We start from the raw sequence: 13,581 nt of genomic DNA, 5'->3' as shown, positions 1-13,581 counted from the left end.
AAGAGTTGACAGGAAGGTGTGAGTAACAGCAGTGGGGAACTTAGCATGGGGAAATAGTTTTTACTTTGTGTAATAACCCACCCACTCCCAGTCTTTATTCAAGCCTAATTTAACAGTGTCCAGTTTGCAAATTAATTCCAATTCTGCAGTTTCTGGTTTGAGTCTGTTTTTGAAGTATTTTTATTGGAGAAGTGCGACTTTTAGATCTGAAATTGAGTGACTAGGGAAGTTGAAGTGTTCTCCGACTGGTTTTTGAATGTTATAATTCTTGACGTCTGATTTGTGTCCATTTATTCTTTTGCATAGAGATTGTCCGGTTTGGCCAATGTAGATGGCAGAGGGGCATTGCTGGCACATGATGGCAAAGATCACATTGGTAGATGTGCAGGAGAACAAGCCCATGATGGTGTGGCTGATGTGATTAGGTCCTATGATGGTGTCCCTAGAATCATAAAATCATAGATCCATAGAATATCAGGGTTGGAACGTACCTCAGAAGGTCATCTAGTCCAACCCCCTGCTCAAAGCAGGACTGATCCCCAACTAAATCATCCCAGCCAGGGCTTTGTCAAGCCTGACCTTAAAAACTTCTAAGGAAGGAGATTCCACCACCTCCATAGGGAACGCACACCTCCCTGTGGAGCTGTGGGGACCTGTTTGTGAGTGTCACTCGGAGCAGTGTATCGTAGGAGGTGTCCTATTGGGTTGAGTCATTCCAGAGGATGATGTCGTGCAGCAGAACCCCGTTTTCCCAACTTCGCATTACACAGCTTTGCATGTGAACCGAACCAACCCTGCACACAGGTCCAGAAGCCGGCGATTTCTCCTTTGGCCACTAGATGGCGCTGCAGCCTCGCACTTCGCCCTTCTCCTGGTCAGCACAATGGGGGTTAGTCTCCCCAAAAAGAACGCCCGTCTCGTTTTGAATATTCCTTGATATGCACCCTGTGGACTGTCATAAACATAAAGGGAAGGCTAACCACCTTGAAATCCCTCCTGGCCAGAGGAAAAACCCTTTCACCTCTTAAAGGTTAAGAAGCTAAGATAACCTCGCTGGCCCCTGACCCAAATGACCAATGAGGAGACAAGATACTTTCAAGGCTGGAGGGGGCGGAAAACAAAGGGTTCTCTCTGTCTGTGTGTTGTCTTTTGCCGGGACCAGAACAGGAACGCAGGTCAGAACTCCTGCAAAGGGTTAATAAGCAATCTAGTTAGATATGCGTTCAATTCTGTTTTGTTGAAATGGCTGATAAATGAAGTTGTGGTTAATGGAATGTAAATTCCTAATTTTTGTGTCTTTTTGTTACTTAAGGTTTAGCCTAGAGAGATTCTCTGTTCTGAATCTGATTACCCTGTAAGGTATTTCCCATCCTGATTTTACAGAGGTGATTCTTTTACTTTTTCTTTCATTAAAATTCTTCTTTTAAGAACCAGATTGCTTTTTCATTGTTCTTAAGATCCAAGGGTTGGGTCTGTGTTCACTGATGCAAATTGGTGAGTATTTTTATCAAGCCTTCCCCAGGAAAGGGGGTGTAGGGCTTGGGGGGATTTGTGGGGGAAAGAGGTTTCCAAGCGGGCTCTTTCCCTGTTATATTTCTTTGACACTTGTTGGTGGCAGCAATAAAGGCCAGGGACAAAAGGTAAAATAGTTTGTACCTTGGGAAAATTTTAACCTGAGCTGGTAAAAATAAGCTTAGAGGTTTTTTCAGGCAGGTTCCCACATCTGTACCCTAGAGTTCAGAGTGAGGAAGGAACCTTGACATAGACTGTTGGGATATGTTTCAAAATGTTGCAGGGCTTGTTTCATGGTCTACACAACGACAATCTTTCTTCCTTTTAAGACATGATGACATTTTTGGTCAAGGTCCTTGATTATTCAGGGACATATCCAGGAAGACCCAAAGTATTTGGGACATAAGCCTTGTCTGGAAGGGTGCACAGGGCTAAAGTGTTTTTTGCCATAGCAGGTTACTTGTCCCAAGAATGACGTCCGTCCCCCTTCAATTCAAGCCCCAAATGAGCTGTTACCAGAATTGCCCATTTTGGGAGCTGCAGGGATCTTTAGCTTAGGTACAAAGAGCGTTGCTGCAGAGTAAATGGAGAAGCCAAAAACACCCATGGAGGTGGGGTGGGGGGGAGAGCAATCAGCTTAAGCATGAAAGTTATTTATTCCCAGTTAGTAACCTTACAAGGGGAGCCAAACAAAAAAAACCGTTCCACTATTAAATGTAATTTAAATTTGATGACAAAATTAGGGCTAGCAAACTATAACTGATCACAGGAGGCAGGGTCAGGAGGCTATTCCTAGAGAGAGACAGAGGCACAGAAAGAGACAGATGGATCTCAGCACTCCTTGAAGCTGGATTCGATCAGGGTTCAGTGGGAAAGGAGAAAACTCCAAAGAGGCTCCACCTCGCGCTCACATAGAATCATAGAATCATAGAATATCAGGGTTGGAAGAGACCTCTGGAGGCCATCTAGTCCAACTAAATCATCCCATCCAGGGCTTTGTCAAGCCTGACCTTAAAAACTTCCAAGGAAGGGGATTCCACCACCTCCCTGGGGAACGCATTCCAGTGTTTCACCACCCTCCTAGTGAAAAAGATTTTCCTAATATCCAACCTAAATCTCCCGCACTGCAACTTGAGACCATTACTCCTCGTTCTGTCATCTGCTATCACTGAGAATAGTCTAGATCCATCCTCTTTGGATCCACCTTTCACGGAGTTAAAAGGAACTATTAAGTCCCTCCTCATTCTTCTCTTCCGTAGACTAAACAATCCCAGTTCCCTCAGATTCTCCTCATAAATCATGTGTTCAAGACCCCTAATCAATTTTGTTGCCCTCCACTGCACGTTTTCCAATTTCTCCACATCCTTCTTGTAGTGTGGGGCCCAAAACTGGACACAGTACTCCAGATGAGGTCTCACCAATGTCGAATAGAGGGGAACAATAACGTCCCTCAATCTACTGGCAGTGCCCCTAATTATACACCCCAAAATGCCATTGGCCTTCTTGGCAACAAGGGCACACTGTTGATTCATATCCAGCTTCTCGTTCACTGTCACCCTGAGGTCCTTCTCTGCAGAACTGCTGCCTAGCCATTCGGTCCCTAGTCTGTAGCGGTGCATTGGATTCTTCTGTCCTAAGTGCAGGACTCTGCACTTGTCCTTGTTGAACCTCATCAGATTTCTTTTGGCCCAATCCTCCAATTTGTCTAGGTCCCTCTGTATCCTATCCCTACTCTCCAGCATATCTACCACTCCTCCCAGTTTAGTGTCATCCGCAAACTTGCTGAGGGTGCAATCCACACCATCCTCCAGATCATTTATGAAGATATTGAACAAAACAGGCCCCAGGACTGACCCTTGGGGCACTCCGCTAGATACCGGCTGCCAACTAGACATGGAGCCATTGATCACTACCCATTGAGCCCGACAATCTAGCCAACTTTCTACCCACCTTGTAGTGCATCCATCCAGCCCATACTTCTTTAACTTGCTGACAAGAATACTGTGGGAGACCATGTCAAAAGCTTTGCTAAAGTCGAGGAATAACACATCCACTGCTTTCCCTTCATCCACAGAACCAGTTATCTCATCGTAGAAGGCAATTAGATAAGTCAGGCATGACTTGCCCTTTGTGAATCCATGCTGACTGTTCCTGATCACTTTCCTCTCCTCTAAGTGCTTCAGAATTGATTCCTTGAGGACCTGCTCCATGATTTTTCTGGGGAATGAGGTGAGGCTGACTGGCCTGTAGTTCCCAGGATCCTCCTTCTTCCCTTTTTAAAAGATTGGCACTATATTAGCCTTTTTCCAGTCTTCCGGGACTTCCCCCAGTCGCCATGAGTTTTCAAAGATAATGGCCAATGGCTCTGCAATCACATCCGCCAATTCCTTTCGCAATCTCGGATGCAACGCATCCGGCCCCATGGACTTGTGCACGTCCAGTTTTTCTAAATAGTCCCGAACCACTTCTTCCTTCACAGAGGGCTGGCTACCTCCTCCCCATGCTGTGCTGCCCAGTGCAGTAGTCTGGGAGCTGACCTTGTTCATGAAGACAGAGGCAAAAAAATCATTGAGTACATTAGCTTTTTCCACATCCTCTGTCACTAGATTGCCTCCCTCATTCAGTAAGGGGCCACAATTTCCTTGGCTTTCTTCTTATTGCCAACATACCTGAAGAAACCCTTCTTGGTACTCTTAACATCCCTCACTAGCTGCAACTCCAGGTGTGATTTAACCTTCCTGATTTCATTCCTACATGCCCGAGCAATATTTATGTACTCATCCCTGTTCATTTGTCCAATCTTCCACTTCCTGTAAGCCTCTTTTTTGTGTTTAAGGTCAGCAAGGATTTCACTGTTAAGCCAAGCTGGTCGCCTGCCATATTTACTATTCTTTATACACATCGGGATGGTTTGTCCCTGTAACCTCAATAAGGATTCTTTAAAATACAGCCAGCTCTCCTGGACTCCTTTCCCCGTCATGTTATTCTCCCAGGGGATCCTGCCCATCAGTTCCCAGAGGGAGTCAAAGTCTGCTTTTCTGAAGTCAAGGGTCCGTATTCTGCTGCTCTCCTTTCTTTCCTGTGTCAGGATCCTGAACTTGAGCATCTCATGGTCACTACCTCCCAGGTTCCCATCCACTTTTGCTTCCCCTACTAATTTTTCCCGGTTTGTGAGCAGCAGGTCAAGAAGAGCTCTGCCCTTAGTTGGTTCCTCCAGCACTTGCACCAGGAAATTGTCCCCTACACTTTCCAAAAACTTCCTGGATTGTCTGTGCACCGCTGTATTGCTCTCCTAGTAGATATCAGACATACATGACCCTGAATACTCTCTCAGTCCTCAAGGAGACACCTCAAGAAGGAGACTCCCTGCAGCAAAGCCCCAGGGGTCTCTGAGATCCCCCTGCCCTGCAGCCTGTCCTCCCTGGCCGTTGTCGTGGACTCTCTGTGAGGTCACCGCCTCCCAACCGCCTTTCACCAATCAGTTGAGTGCTGCAAAAGGCCCTTGTGATGTCACTGCCACCCCCACCCCTGCCAAAGCAGACTCCAGAAAGGCATCTCATCAAGGGATGGAGGAAGCACCACTTCCCTTGGGAGTCTGGAGGAAATTGATGCTGTGGGGGGCAGGGAATTGACCCCAAGGCCACATTTGTGAGTCTGTATCATAACACACATGCACAACAGCACTGCGCGAAGTATGTACACGTCACCTTAACTCTGATGTTTCCTAACGTTTAAAGGCCTGGTCTCCAGGGTGTTCTCTGTGCTTATAGATCTCTTTTGGGGAGAGATGCAATCATTTAGTTCAGAGTGGGAGCCGTGTTAGTCTGTATCAGCAAAAAAAAAAAACAAAAACAAAAAACAAAACGAGGAGTAGTTCTGGCACCTTAGAGACTAACAAATGTATTTGGCACATTTGATGGTGTGGCTGATGTGATTAGGTCCGAGGATGGGTCCCTAGACTAGATATGTGGACAGAGTTGGCAATGGGTTTGTTGCAAGGATAGGTTCCTGGGTTAATGTTTTTGTTGTGTGGTTGCTAGTGAGTATTTGCTTCAGGTTGGGGGGCTGTCTGTAAGCGAGGACTGGCCTGTCTCCCAAGATCTGTGAGATTGAGGGATCGTCCTTCAGAATAGATTGTAGATCCTTGATGCCTAAGGAAATCCACTTGTAACCTCCCTCCAGCCTGACAGTTCACCTTTCAGCAGGACCCGCTATAATCTCCCTGTTTTTAATTCATAGATTCATAGATATTGAGGTCAGAAGGGACCATCATGATCATCTAGTCTAACCTCCTGCACAAAGCAAGCCACAGAATCTCACTCCTGTGCAAAACCTCTCACCTATGTCTGAGCCATCGAAGTCCTTAAATCAGGATTTGAAGAGCTCAAGGAGCAGAAAATCCTCCAGCCAGTGACCCGTGCCCCATGCTATAGAGGGAGGCGAAAAACGTCCAGGGCCTCTTCCAATCTGCTGCAGAAAAATTCCTTCCTGATCCCAATTATGGCACCAGCTAAACCCTAAGCATTTGGGCAAGATTCACCAGCCAGATACCCAGGAAAGAATTCTCTTTAGTAACTCAGATCCCAACCCATCTAACATCCCATCACAGCCATTGGGCCTATTAACCATGAATATTTACAGATCAATTAATTGCCAAAATCATGTTGTCCCATCATCCCATCTCCTCCATAAACTTACCAAGTTTAATCTTAAAGCCAGATAGGTCTTTTACCCCCATTGCTTCCCTTGGAAGGCTATTCCAAAACTTCACTCCTCTGATGGTTAGAAACCTTCATCTAATTTCAAGTCTAAACTTCCCAATGACCAGTTTATAGCCATTTGTTCTTGTGTCCACATTGGTACTGAGCTTAAATTTTAATTCCTCTCCCTCTCCGGTATTTATCCCTCTGATATATTTATAGAGAGCAATCCTATCTCCCCTCAACCTTCTTTTAGTTAGGCTAAACAAGCCAAGCTCCTTCAGTCTCCTTTCATAAGACAGGTTTTCCATTCCTCGGATCATCCTAGTAGCCCTTCTCTGTACCTCTTCCAGTTTGAATTCATCCTTCTTAAACATGGGAGACCAGAACTGCACACAGTATTCCAGGTGAGGTCTAACCAGTGCCTTTTATAACAGTACCAAAACTTCCTTATCTCGACTGGAAATACCTCGCCTGATGCATCCCAAGACCGCATTATCTTTTTTCACGGCCATATCACATTGGCGGCTCATAGTCATCCTATGATCAACCAATACTCCAAGGTCCTTCTCCTCCTCCGTTACTTCTAACTGATTGTTAGGGGGCTTATTCCTTCACCCACTTACTTCTCTGGTCCTTCTCACATGAACAGAGAGCAACAATACCCGAAGTCCAAAGGTGCAAACAATTCGATGTTTATTGGGGTGAACTTCCAGCAAGCATGATTCCAGTTTCCTTCCTTAGTATCCTCCTTCCCAGCTCTGACACCACAGAGCCTTACACCTGTGTCCCTGTTCCCATTCCTACCCTTAGCCAAACATGATTCCAACTTCCTTACTCCCATTCCCTGTTCCCATTTCCCCCTTTAGCAAAACATGATTCCAATTTTCTTACCCCCATTCCCTGTTCCCATCTCCCCCTTTAGCAAAACATGATTCCAATTTTCTTACCCCCATTCCCTGTTCCCATCTCACACACCCACATGCCCATGCCCACGCCCACCCCCACCCACACCCACACCCACACCCAGTCACTTCCTCATTGACTACAGATTATATAGTAAAACTTGAGTTCTGCTTAGCTATACCTTAACCAATCATTTTCCTGAAATTTAACTAACCAATCCTAACATATTGTAACATGATTATGTAACCAATTATATCCCACCACCTCAATTAGTTTACACCCAGCAAAATTAATTATACAGCAGACAGGAAGAATCACAGAACCAGACAGAGATTATACAGACAAACAACAGCAAAGTGGGAACTATAATGACAAAACAATACAGAAGTGAGGATTTCACATCCCAGCTATTGATAAGTGAGTTCTTGCCAGACAGGATGCTATCAAACTAAGTTTCCTTTTACATTTTCTAGGCACTTCCCTTTCTCTGGAGGTGATAGGAATACAATCCTGTCCTGATAGTGCCTAACAGCCCAATAGCACCTTATTTCAATGTGACTAGTTTGGAATGTGAGGATGTGACCGTTCGCTTCCCAGCTTATGGCTGCCTCTGCTGCTTAGCCAAAGGCCTGAGCCTAAGAACAGGGCCTCAGACTGTCACAGTAAGAGAAGGCCCTTACACTGGCAGACAGTGGTTTTGATTCTTTCTTTTATACCTCTATCACTAGCCAAGTGATAAGAATACACCTAAATTCTTAGAGTACAGGCCTTTGCAGACAGGCCTGAATATCTAGATCCTAACACTCCACCCCTTTTTTTTCTTTTGGGATCCTCCTGCCCAGGTATCCCTGGAAAAGCATAGGACATATGGCGACACATTTCCTGATAGGGCCAGGCATCAAGGTGGAAGGTGTCGATATTCCATTTGTCCCACTGCCCCGTGTGTAGTATTGTGCCCTGCACCTTCTCTCATACGGGCATACCACACCTATTCCAATTAGTGTTCCAGACTTCCCATTAGAGTGGGCCTGAGAAGGTTGGGTCCGGGTTGTCTAGAACACTGCAGGGTTTGGAGAGCTTATTACATTCCTAATAGGTTATCTCCCTATGCAACGTAACACAAGTACAGTTAACAATACAAAATCCACAGCAACACCGAGTCCTGACCACTGCAGTATGGTCCAACATCCGAGACACCCCCAAAATACTGCCTCTCCTCCTTCGATGGGGTCACGATCTTGTGTCCAGTTGCTGGCAGTTGCAACAAGCTGCTCCTTCAAGTTTTGCATGCTTTTGTCCATATCACAAGTCCATTGAATGTTCACAGAGAAATGGGATATTGTCCAAACCAGCTTGACCACTTGGTATGGAATCAGGCAGTAAGCCCTGGCTTATTCACAGCAATAAGATTCACAGATCCATTTGTGCACCAAAGTCCATATAGCAGCATGTAGATGTGTGTAGTTTGGTTATGGGCTGGTGTAATTGTGTCCCCAGTAATATGTACATTCCCAGCAAAACACCTTATACACAGTACACCCAATTGTCCACCCCTTGCATAGGCCATTGATCCTGCTCCTCTATAGTCATAGGAGAGGGGCACATCCAAACATCTTCTATTGATTTACACTATTTTACACACACCTCCATTAATTCCCAGTGAGCTCCTCCCCTTTTCATTATTTCCATAGGGCTTGTGGGGGCCACCTTAGTTGCCATTCCATTTCCAGGTACCATGGTAGCTATTACACAGGTGCTGGCCTCCTAGTTGAGAATTTGCATTCCCATACACATCTCCCCCCCAAGGCCAGCCTTTGGAAGCCATCCCTCACCCACATCATGAGGTTTTCTGTTCATTAAAACACAACAATGCTAGCAACAAGACAAACACCACAGACAAACAACACAAAACATAGATCCCTGGTATTCTGGGTTATTTTTCCCGCTGGCGCCAGCTTGCTTGTAGAGTGTCTGAAAAACAAAAGAAACAATTTCCTTCCCCATGGTGGGGACAGATTATTGCTTAATAATAATACCACTTTCTTTTACAAATGTCCTTGCTACTTGCAGGAAAAACAGAAGAATTACCTCCAGACTGTCCTTATTTTGTTCTATAGTCAGGCTAGTGAATTACCTCACTCACTGGTCATTTATGAAATTCATGAGATGGTGTACCTCAGTTTCCACTCTTGTACAACAGACCAAGTTTGCAATAGTTTCTCTGCTGTACCAAGCTTTAAGTTTATTCTCAGGTAATAGCTGAGACACAGCTTCAGATTTTAGCACTGTACACACACACACACACACACACACACACCCCCCTTAAGGTTAACCTGTCCCCCTTATTTTCAGGCTTGACTTGTTTTTTTTCACCTCCCTTTCCTGAAGGGCCATAATCTGAGTCTTCTAGTAGCTTGTTTGCTGACCAGATGTATTCAGTTATTTGCAGCTCCTTTGTGCCCATCAGCTAGGTAATTTGCATTTACACACAGAGGCTTACTAGCTTGCTTTTGGATCCAAAGCTGTTAGCAGCTCAGACACTGTCTTAAAAGGGAAGCATTTTACTTCCACCAGAGTTCTGATCACTTTCCACTTTCATCTCCTGCTCCAAAACACAGCGATCTGAAAAAGAAAGCACAACCTATTGTGGCTCCTTTTGGAGCCCTATTAGGATTTTAATGAAGTACCATGTTTTATTTGCATTTCTTTTACTCCTTTTCCAATATACACTGCACATGTCCCGGGAAAATGCAAATTCCTTCCATATAGTTTAACCTCCATAACATCATATTAGCCAAATTAATTTTACACAAGGTATAACTGCCTCCCGCATGCCTACAGAGTTTTCATGCAGAACCCACCAAAGCAACAATCTGATCCCCCAGAGCCATCCCAAGGCTCAGTGTTCCCATCATTCCTCCCCTTTTCCTTTTCTTTTACCTGTGCACACACACACACAAAATTCTGTTTTGCCTAACATCCCTTGCACTGTAATTACTCTTTTTACATAACTGTACCCCGATTACACTTCCATCTTGTACAACTAGACACAACCAGGGGCAGCCAAGTTAAGTTCCAAAAGAAACCTCTTCCATCCTTTAGTGATTTTGATTACATTACCCAATAGTCAAATAATTTTCCTCGGATTCTCTCTCTGCCTGCTGCCTGCAGCAGTCCCTTATAGACCATTTCTGTGGGAAAAGGGCCCATTTTCCCTCAGAATAGCTATAAAGGCTTCTGGGGAGAGAAGCGTAGTGGTGATAGTAGCCACTCTACCTGACCCCCTTGGAAAATTTAATGACCAAGCTTCCATCCAATGTGACTGCACAGAGTTGCACATACAGTTACATTTATATAACTGGGTTTTATCATTAAACAAAAACTTCCTTCTTGACATCTCACATAAGTATCCAAAGTACCCACCATTAAAACTTCAGAAAAACAAAAGAGTGTGGAAAGGCAGGTTGCACTTTGAAACTTTTTTTTTTTTCCCTCTACTCCCCCAGGACCAAGTCTCAGATCCAGTCTCTAAAGGTGGTCTGTTAACTCTGCTTTTGACCTTAAACCCTTTTGTGCCAAATCATCTTTCACTACCCCTAACTAATTTACAACCCTTCAGCAGCCCTTGCTGAAGCAGCACCAAACTTGAAAGATTACTGGCAGCTTCCCATAATGCTGCCCTTACTTCAAACCTCTCAAGCAGACTGAAGTGCCTCTTTTCACTGGGAGGCATTCAGTCCCCATGGGCAGGGACCTTCTTCCCCTACCCATATACCAAGGAGGGTGGGCTCCTCAGCCACCCCCATACCTCTGGGTCCCCTAACACTTCCTCCATTTCCTTTTTAATCTTATCCCAGGTTGACCCCTGTACCTGGTATGGGCCCTGGTCCTCCCTTATCCATTTATCCAAAAAATCCTTTACCCTGGCTTGCCAGAACCCGCAACTACCATCACGAGAGTTTGCGATACCCCCTCCAAGCAGCTGCGCGGACTGTTGGGGAGGGGGACTTACAGGCTGCCACTCACCTATCCAATGCGATGCATCCGAGTCACCGGCACCAAGATGTTAGGGGGCTTATTCCTTCACCCACTTACTTCCCTGGTCCTTCTCGCATGAACAGAGAGCAACAATACCCGAAGTCCAAAGGTGCAAACAATTCGATGTTTATTGGGGTGAACTTCCAGCAAGCATGATTCCAGTTTCCTTCCTTAGTGTCCCCCTTCCCAGCTCTGACACCACAGAGCCTTACACCTGTGTCCCTGTTCCCATTCCTGCCCTTAGCCAAACATGATTCCAACTTCCTTACTCCCATTCCCTGTTCCCATTTCCCCCTTTAGCAAAACATGATTCCAATTTTCTTACCCCCATTCCCTGTTCCCATCTCCCCCTTTAGCAAAACATGATTCCAATTTTCTTACCCCCATTCCCTGTTCCCATCTCACATGCCCACCCCCACCCACACCCAGTCACTTCCTCATTGACTACAGATTATATAGTAAAACTTGAGTTCTGCTTAGCTATACCGTAACCAATCATTTTCCTGAAATTTAACTAACCAATCCTAACATATTGGAACATGATTATGTAACCAATTATATCCCACCACCTTAATTAGTTTACACCCAGCAAAATTAATTATACAGCAGACAGGAACAATCACAGAACCAGACAGAGATTATACAGACAAACAACAGCAAAGTGGGAACTATAATGACAAAACAATACAGAAGTGAGGATTTCACATCCCAGCTATTGATAAGTGAGTTCTTGCCAGACAGGATGCTATCAAACTAAGTTTCCTTTTACATTTTCTAGGCACTTCCCTTTCTCTGGAGGTGATAGGAATACAATCCTGTCCTGATAGTGCCTAACAGCCCAATAGCACCTTATTTCAATGTGACTAGTTTGGAATGTGAGGATGTGACTGTTCGCTTCCCAGCTTATGGCTGCCTCTGCTGCTTAGCCAAAGGCCTGAGCCTGAGAACAGGGCCACAAACTGTCACAGTAAGAGAAGGCCCTTACACCAGCAGACAGTGATTTTGATTCTTTCTTTTATACCTCTATCACTCGCCAAGTGATAAGAATACACCTAAATTCTTAGAGTACAGGCCTTTGCAGACAGGCCTGAATATCTATATCCTAACACTATGCAGGAGGCCTGTGATGTGTAGGGGGGCCAGATGAGATGATCTAAGAGTCTCTTCTGGCCTTCAAGTCTCCAAACCTCTGCTAAACCGTGTGCGGCACATTGAGCATCCTCTGATGGTTCCACGTGTGGCCTGCGTGAACCCTTCACTAGTAGATCTCAAAGCTCTTGACCAAGGAGGCGCAGAGCACAGGCTTCTTGATTTTCAATTCTGCATCTGTATAGTCTCATACTAGGGGATATTAATGAGGCCTTGGGCTTGTCTTTTTCAGCACAGATGAGCATTTTAAGTGTGAAACTTCTTAGTTGAAAAATATTGACATAAAATCCAAAATCTTATCAACACTTAGGAAACAAAAAAAACAAACAAGTAGAAAACATCCACTTTGACAATTTAAGATCATAAAATGGAAGAGAAGAAATAGCAATATGTAGATAAGAAATTTGATGTAAATTTTCAAAAAAACCCTATATTTAAATGTCATAAGTTAAATAAAAATTTTAGTTGTGATTTTTAGCCACCCTAAGAAGGGGAGCTCCCAAAGGGTGCTGATGAAAATGTGGTCAGGTAGGAGAAACACCAAAACAAAACCAAGACCTGTTGTTTGAAAACACAAGAACATAAGAACATAAGAATGGCCATACTGGGTCAGACCAAAGGTCCATCCAGCCCAGTATCCTGTCTACCGACAGTGGCCAATGCCAGGTGCCCCAGAGGGAGTGAACCTAACAGGTAATGGTCAAGTGATCTCTCTCCTGCCATCCACTCTCTGACAAACAGAGGATAGGGACACCAGTCCTTAGCCATCCTGGCTAATAGCTATTAATGGACTTAACCTCCATGAAATTATCCAGTTCTCTTTTAAACCCTGTTATAGTCCTAGCCTTCACAACCTCCTCAGGCAAGGAGTTCCACAGGTTGACTGTGCGCTGAGTGAAGAAGAACTTCCTTTTATTGGTTTTAAACCTGCTGCCCATTAATTTCATTTGGTGGCCCCTAGTTCTTATATTATGGGAACAAGTAAATAACTTTTCCTTATTCACCTTCTCCACACCACTCATGATTTTATAGACCTCTATCATATCCCCGCTTAGTCTCCTCTTTTCCAAGACAGAAAGTCCTAGCCTCTTTAATCTCTCCTCATATGGGACCTGTTCCAAACTCCTAATCATTTTAGTTGTCCTTTTCTGAACCTTTTCTACTGCCAGTATATCTTTTTTGAGATGAGGGGTCCACATCTGTACGCAGTATTCAAGATGTGGACGTACCATGGATTTATATAAGGGCAATAAGATATTCTCCGTCTTATTCTCTA

Source organism: Lepidochelys kempii, chromosome 4 (assembly GCF_965140285.1).
Source record: "Lepidochelys kempii isolate rLepKem1 chromosome 4, rLepKem1.hap1, whole genome shotgun sequence".
Lineage (NCBI taxonomy): Eukaryota > Metazoa > Chordata > Testudines > Cheloniidae > Lepidochelys > Lepidochelys kempii.
The sequence above is the reverse complement of the archived record's forward strand: the minus strand, read 5'-3'. Positions refer to the sequence as shown.